Below are 8,656 nucleotides of genomic sequence, written 5' to 3' on the forward strand. Positions count from 1 at the left end.
GCTGTTACCACAATGATTAACAAACATGTGACTGCACGCTAGACCTCAGCAAGCCACGAAAACATAGTGACAGTGACTTTTTACCTTTCTTCTCTGTTGGCATCTTGAAGAGAAATGTTTCATATACCAGAGTAAGCTCTCTGCCAGCCACCAAGCTCTCAGCCACTTCCATTCCCAGCTCTGTTATTTGTTTGCTCATGAAATCCAAAATGGCCCTGTATTATTCGGGATGCTCTAGAAAATCAGAACTAATAAAATGAATCTATACATATACCAAAATGGGATTTACTAGAGTGCCTTGCAAGCCATGGTTTGACTATTCCAACAGTGGTTGTTTCCCAATGAAAAGTACAAGAATCTAGTAGTTGTTTAGTCCATGAAGACAGATGACTCAGCTGGTCTTCAATATATGCTGGAACCCTGAATGTGAACTCATACCAGTGAAGAAAATGGCTTGCTAGCGAGAGTGAGGGCAAGCAGGTAATGAGCAAAACCTTCTTTCATATCTTTTCTATAGGCTTCCACCAGAAGATGTTGGCTAGATTTAAGATAGGTCTTCCCACCTCAAATGATCCAATGAAGAGAAATACTCACAGGTATTCTTTGTGCCAGCCTGGTCCCAGAGCCACATCAGCCCCACACATGAACATGCAGATACTATATTAGTTATAATACTGTTGACCGTTATCTAGGGCTTCTTATTGGCTAGCTCTGTCTTAATTATTAGCCCATCTATATTAATCTAAGTATTTCCATGTGGTCTTATCTTACCAAAGAGATATCTCAATCACATCCTTTCTTCCCCAGGCTTACATGATGACAGACCCTCTGCTTACACTTCCCAGAATCCTTCTTGTCTCCTAGTCTCACCTATTATCCTGCCTCATTGGCCACAGTTATTACTCATCAACCAGTAAGGTAAACATATTTACAGAATGACATCTCCCATCACACAGGTGGGCCAAGCTGCTTGGGTTTTAGTTAATTCCATATGTAGTCAAGTTGAACCAAGAATAGCCATCACAGGCTCAGACTTGAACTTCCACCTTCCCAGTGCTGGAATTGCAGGCACTGCACCCAACCATGTGCAGTTTATCAGTGCTCAGGGTTGAACCCCAGGATTCATGAATGCTAGACAAGCACTCCACCAACCAAGCTGCACTCCAGCCTCCCATGTGTGTCTTTCAAACCCCTCAAGACTGCCAAAAATCTCCCTTGGTTCCTTTACCTCAAGAAGCCAGTTCTTAGGCTTACTCCTCAACTGTGATATGTACCCAGGCCAAGAATACCCCTTTCTGCAGCTCTGCCATCAAAGTATGCCCTTTCTAGGCATTGTCGAACCAGCGGCCCTCCTATGGCCCCTCAGTTTTTAATTCTATGAGGCTATTCTAGTTCTCTACAGTGAGAGCATCATCCACCGTGAACTCGCTGCAAAGGCAAAAGTCCTCAACCTGTATTTAAAACCTTTGGAGAGGAGCTATGTTCAACCATGTACCTTTTGTTTGCCCAATTGCTATCCAGGGCTCCCAAGAGTTTTCTGACCAAAGTTAATGCTCCTCAAGCTTTGGCAAATGTACACTGGTGGTTTGAATGGGAATGCCCCATGGGGTCATATGTTTAAGTGTTTAGTTGCCAGGTGGTGAACTGTTTGGCAAGAATTAAGTTTTGGCCCTGTTAGGGGAAGTATATCATTGGGGATGGGCTTTGAGGTTTTCCCATACCAGACTCTCTCTCTCTCTCTCTCTCTCTCTCTCTCTCTCTCTCTCTCTCTTTCTCTCTCTCCCTCTCTCTCTCGATCTCTCTCGATCTCTGTGCCTGTGTGCCCATGGATCAGAATGGAAAGTTCACAGCTACTGTTCCAGTGCAATGCCTGTCGGCTTCCTACCATGATGATCATGGACTAACCCTCTAAAATGTTAAGTAAGTTAAAAACTCAAGCAAGTCCTCAATTAAATGCTTTCTTTTATAAGTTTCCTTGGTCATGGTGTCTCTTCACAGCAATAGAACAGTGACTAAGACGCCAATGGTCATCTCTTATTTTCTCTTAATTTCAAATAATGATGTTTTCTTTAAAAACATATATACTATATGCACCAAATCCTAGTGACTGTTTTTGAAGGCTTAGCAGTGATTTGTTAAATGGATTGCATTTTAGCATGACCTGGATCTCTTACCTGGATCAGAACTGACATGAGTGAGGACATACGTCCTCTGCCTGTGATCCCTGGAGGAGTTGTGTATATGAGTAGAGATGTGCACCAGACTTAGGTTTGTTTCAGCAAACCTAGTCATTTGGGCATAAAAAGCCAGTAAATGCCTAGTGTGGGGATATGAGTTCCCAACATCTGATTGTGCAGAAAACTAATGTGGGAGGTCCTTCTGCATGCAGCAAATATGTGTTCTTTTTATTGGTTGATGAATAAAATTGTGTCAGCCAATGGAGAGGCAGAATTTAGCTAGGTGGGAAATCTGAACAAGACAGAGAGAAGGAAGACAGAGTCAAAGGGATGTAACCTCCAGGGAAGCATATGTGAGTGGACAAGTCACAAGCTTGGTAAAATGTAAATAAATAGAAATGGGTTAATTTATAGGTAGAGCTAGCCAATAATAATCCTGAACCATTGGCCAAACAATTATAAATAGATATTTAGCCTCAGAATGGTTGTTTCATTAAGCGGTTTATGGGGACCTGGTGTACGGAGAGAAAACTGGTCCAGTAGGACCAGACTAGATGGAGAAAAGTCTTCCTCTGCCTCTGGGAGCCCAACGTGGGACTCTTGAATGTCCACATACGACCTAAAAAAGCTTTAAAAGAGGGGGAGTGTACCACATGGTTGGAGCTGAGGACAACCTCCTGGCTCTGGCTCTCATGCTGGCCCTGGTGCAGACACTGTGGCATTCAGGCTTGAACACAGCATGGCAAATTCCTGCTGTAGTACACAGAGATATTTCCAGGCCACGCAGCGCACTGCATGGCAGATTTTGCATTTACTCATACAAAAAAGATTTATGAGCAACATGCTTCTCACTGCTCTCCAGCATTGAAGCACAGCTCCCTCCCAGTGGTCCCAGAGTTGGTGGTAAATGTATCTCTGCCATGCTGAAAGGCCGAATGTGCAGCACTTTAAATGCTCCTGGTCAGAAAATGATTACAGATACAGAATAAATACAGAAGTGAACAAAAAAGGGCTCTAACAGGTCACAACGTGTTTGATAAATATACATGGACTTGAGAGACAAAAATTAGAGGATAGACATAATCATAGATAAAAAATAATTCAACAATAATAAACAGGTCCTTAAAAGACAAATAAAATTTTAAAAATATAATGGGCCATGTAAAGATAAAAAAAAATAGTCTAGGATGTGTATATTATTGTGTTTTCTTCAAACTTTTTGACAGTTAATGAACTAAGTACAGAGACATTTGATTGTATGGGCTGCTAAACTAAACCATTACACACACACACACACACACACACACACACACACACACATACATATGGTATCTTGGCTTCAAGATTTATGTCTAAGGGCATGTTACTTTGGAAAAGAGGTAATGGACTCCCTCCAGGCTAATGTGGTTTGATCGCACAAGACCTCCTGAAGTGATGGCCCAAGTGGCCCAACATCCTCTACAGCTTCAGAACTGCTGGCTAAGATAGACCAACCCCACAGGATAACCCATCAAAGAGCTGATTGCCAGTGACCCCAACTAGCAAAAAGTAGCATAAAAAACAATAGCCCAAGTCCCAAATAATTGTTTATAAATGTTTGTTTTTATTTAAACAGGGCTTTGTAGTGAGATAGTACTTCTGTAGCACTGACCACGCCCATTGGGGGGTGGAGCGATGGGCGGAGGTGACCTGAGGAAGGAGGTCGGAGGGGGCCAGGAAGGCGCTCTCTCTTTCTGGCGTGACTCGGACAGGAGAGGGTCGGGTTGAATTTCCTGGTGTTCATCTGTCTAGGTTGTAAGTTATTTCTCCCTGAATAAACATCTATTCGGCCTATTTGTTTATCCTGATCCTTATTTACCGCAATATCTGGTGTCAGGAGTGGGATATACCTGGGTTTTGCCCCCAGGCGGCAGAAGCCGTCCCCCTCCCCCACCTTCCCCAACGGGCAGGGTTTAACCAGGTGGACTCACCACAGCTTTGGGACATTTGCCTCTTCCTTACTGCAAAGGAGATCTTTGCCGCTAAAGCAGACCTGAGAAGGCACTTACCGCTTAACATTTTTTGCCCATTTCTGCACGGGACTTTGCATTTGCGCAGAGCACCCGCCCGGCTTGCACGCGTTTCATCTTGTGTTACAAGTAACTCCAAAAGTCCCCTTTTAACAAAATTCTGCTTGTCATAGTTTGTTAAGAACTTTTTACAGGAACCGGGATCAGACGAGCCTCGGCAGCTAGGCGCTATTTGGTGACACACCTCCAGGCATAGCTACCACAAGCTGAGATATACAACTAAAAGCATCAAAGTTCCAGGACAGCAGAATTACACCTAAGGTAATTGTAACATCCTTTGCAATTTAAGCTGATATAAAATCTGAGATAAATTGTTCCATAACTATGGCCGATAATTTTACTATGCAGAACTTTAGGAATTATTTTACTTCATATGTAGAAGGGATTTTAGCAGAAGAAACTTATGACTGGACCAATATATACTTTTATTTTGTAATAGCAATGGGTTTCATCATTAACATGATATTCTTAAAGAAATGGTTTGAGATTACAGCAAACAATAAGGAACTTGTACAAACCATAGGAGACTTAGTAACAAAGATTCGAAACATTGAAAATGATAGAATTCAAAGAATAGAGACAAGGATTCAAAACATTGAAAATGATAGAATTCAAAACATAGAGACAAAGATTCGAAACATTGAAAATGATAGAATTCAAAGCATAGAGACAAGGATTCAAAACATTGAAAATGATAGAATTCAAAACATAGAGACAAAGATTCGAAACATTGAAAATGATAGAATTCAAAACATAGAGACAAAGATTCGAAACATTGAAAATGATAGAATTCAAAGCATAGAAAATATAGAAAGAAAGGTTCAGAATATTGAAGATGGTGTTGGCGAGCTGAAAGGTATAATTTGTTTCATGTCAGATACCTCAATAACCAGAACAGAAACAATGCAATGCATTAACAAACTAGCAGAAACAGCCCACTCCTGGTCGGAGGAAGCTACTAATAAGTTTAAAAAACTGGAACATCAGATAGAAAGACTAGATGACAGAATCTCTTCCATGTCTGAGGATAAAGGCAAGCTAGCAGATAGAACATTGTTTCTGGAAGGCAGTTTACACGCCATTCAGATAATATCTAAGGATGATAAGATTAAAAACATGGAATCATTTGTAGTTGGAGAAAGTAAGAAACTGACTGATGCAATGAAGTCTTTAGAAAGTTATTTGATTCAAGAAGTTCAGACACTCAAAGAAACAATGGTGAATAGATTTCAGGCTTTAGAAGACCTTCAGTCTGATACATCAGAAGAAGAACTACAGGTAACAGGGCATGAAAAAGATTTAAAATTTTCCACACCATTTAGGGTCAGGGGAGCTTTCCCTGTATCTATTCATGAAAAGCCAGCAACGAAGAAACATCCAAAAGGTGTTGTTGCATATCAGTGGGAACCAATACGTATGAAAGATTTAAAAGGTATAAAGGAAGCAGTAGTCTCTTATGGCATGCACTCACCTTATGTGAAGCAATTAGTAGAATCATGGGCATGGAATAACAAGGTAACCCCTAAGGATTGGGATCAATTAATATCAGCTGTCCTTGAAAGCTCCTCTCAATTAGAATGGAGGGCTTTATGGAGAGAGGAAGCAAAAGCTCTTGAACTTCAGGGCTTAAAGAAAGGTTATAAAGCTCCCCAAGATAAAATTCTTGGTGAGGGTCTCTATGCTGACCCAGAAACCCAAGCTGCCTATGATGAACACATCTTGTCTCTATGCAGTACAGCAGCTTTGAATGCTTGGGATAAGGTTCATGAATTAGGAGAGAGGATAGAACCCTATACCAAGATAAAGCAAGGACCTAGAGAACATTTTAGTATCTTTCTAGAAAGATTATCTAGGGCAGTACAATTAGAGATAGCAGACATAGATGCTAGGCGAATACTCATAGAATCTTTAGCTTATACGAATGCGAATCCTCAATGCAAACAGGTGCTTTGGCCTTTAAAAATGCGATCAGCACCCTTGGATGAATGGGTCCTATATACAGGCAACATTGAATATAATGACAATAAGACTGAAGCATGGATAGGAGAAGCCATATCTAAAGGTCAGAGAAGATATCAAGATAACAGAGTTCCTTACTATGGTGACTTAGAAGCTTGGGTAGGAGAAGCCATCCCCAAAGGTTTGAAGAGATATCAACATGTCAGATGTTATAACTGTGGTAAGATAGGACATCTAAAAAGAAATTGTAGGCAAAGCTTCCCTAGAAATAACACCCCCAGGGTTAGCTGACTCTAAAGGAGAAATATTAGAAAAAATGTTTGAGAAAGTAAAGGAAGTTTTACCTCGCTGGGGATTACAAATTGCAACTGAAAAAATACAAAAAGGAGAGTCTATCAACTACTTAGGATATAAAATAGGTCTACAGAAAATTAGACCACAAAAAGTACAGATCAGAAGAGATCGCTACCAGACTCTTAATGATCTTCAAAATTACTAGGAGAGATTTCTCAATTGCAAACCATAATTGGAGTAGAAGGGCATGATTTGAAAAACTTGAAAATGGCCCTAAAAGGAGATAAGGACTTGAATAGTCCACGAATACTATCAGCTGAAGCTGAGAAGGAATTAGAATGGGTAGAAAAGAGGATACTAGAAGCACATGTGGACCGTGTGGATCCAAACCTAGACTGTATTCTGGTTATATTACCATCTAGAGAATATCCTTCAGGGATTTTGATGCAGAGAGAAGATATCATATTAGAATGGATATTCCTACCACATAAACAGAATAAAAAACTAAAAACATATATAGAAAAGATCTCTGACTTGATTATAAAAGGTAAAGTAAGACTTCGTCAGCTAACAGGAAGGGACCCAGCAGAAATTATAGTACCTTTAACTAATGAGGAAATTTCTTCCTTATGGAAAGATAACGAATATTGGCAGAGAGCTTGCAGTAACTTTTTGGGAACAATTAGCAACAACTATCCCAAAACTGAGAGAATCAAATTCATAAAGAAAACGATTTGGATTCTTCCACGCATTGTAAGAAAAACACCTATTTCTGGAGTTCATACATTCTACACTGATGCAAATAAATCAGGTAAGGCAGGATATAAATCAGGAAAAATTAGCAAAGTGGTTCAAAGCCCTTACAATTCTGTACAAAAGGCAGAATTGTATGCCATTCTCATGGTACTTATAGATTTTAAAGAACCCCTCAATTAGTCAGATATAGATGCTTAATCTTCAATCACTTCATAGACATGCAGAACATGGCATTTAAATGTTTTAATATTAGTACTCCATTGACATGAGACACTGTTGCTCCTGGCAGCACCATGCACTTTCCTGAAAATATGTTGGACACTGTTGTTGCTCCTGCTGGAGTTCAATCTCGCCTCAGCTAATGGCCTGTTGGGCATAGAATTGCCCCCACCTTGACCACTGATTTGGACATGCAGTCCTATGTGCTTGCAGGAGACAAATATAGAAGACTGCTTGACCTTGACAAGTCAGGGTAAGACAGCCATTCTATTTCCCTGCTGTTGTTGTGGTCTGTCAAGTTCTCTTGGCCTTAGCCAAATCTGGGTGTACCAACGTTGCTGTGAGACTTAGGGTGACTGTTCAGGTGGCTTGCTGTTTCTGTCCTTGCTGCACCTTTTAGAAGTTGTCCATCCGCATTTCCTGTCTACTCTAGTATTGTTAATTTCCTTCTCAGGTCTTGATGAGGTTGAAGATTAAACTATCACAACTATTATTCTCACTTCCTAGTTAGATATATTAGGTACTAGACTTACGTTTTCCAGCTTAGGACAACTCTATTGTAAACTCCATTATGCCCTCACCCTAGGACTAGATATGTAGGTCATTTTGTTCTCGATTTTCCTTTTCTTAGAGCACACTTGTTATTCACTGTTTTGTATATAGTTTTGTATTAAGCCTAAATCTTTTCTTTAGACTAAAAGGGGAATTGTAGTGAGATAGTTCTTCTGTAGCACTGACCACGCCCATTGGGGGTGGAGCGATGGGCGGAGGTGACCTGAGGAAGGAGGTGGGAGGGGGCCAGGAAGGCGCTCTCTCTTTCTGGCGTGACTAGGACAGGAGAGGATCGGGTTGAATTTCCTGGTGTTCATCTGTCTAGGTTGTAAGTTATTTCTCCCTGAATAAACATCTATTCGGCCTATTTGTTTATCCTGATCCTTATTTACCGCAATAGGGCTTAAATGATTAATGATCACAGTCAATCTCTTTCTAAAGAAAAAAATGGGGATATGATATAAAGAGAAATACATTAGTATGGATTTTTGTCTATTAATACAAATTTAAGGTCAATTTTATTACACTATATGCATATATTTCTACTCTTATTTAAGGTATAATGTTTATGCAGCTTATTTAATGTAATGTATAATTAAGAATATAGATTAATAAATAGACTAGATGGAG

The sequence above is a fragment of the Phodopus roborovskii genome, unplaced genomic scaffold, assembly GCF_943737965.1.
Source record: "Phodopus roborovskii unplaced genomic scaffold, PHOROB, whole genome shotgun sequence".
Classification (NCBI taxonomy): domain Eukaryota; kingdom Metazoa; phylum Chordata; class Mammalia; order Rodentia; family Cricetidae; genus Phodopus; species Phodopus roborovskii.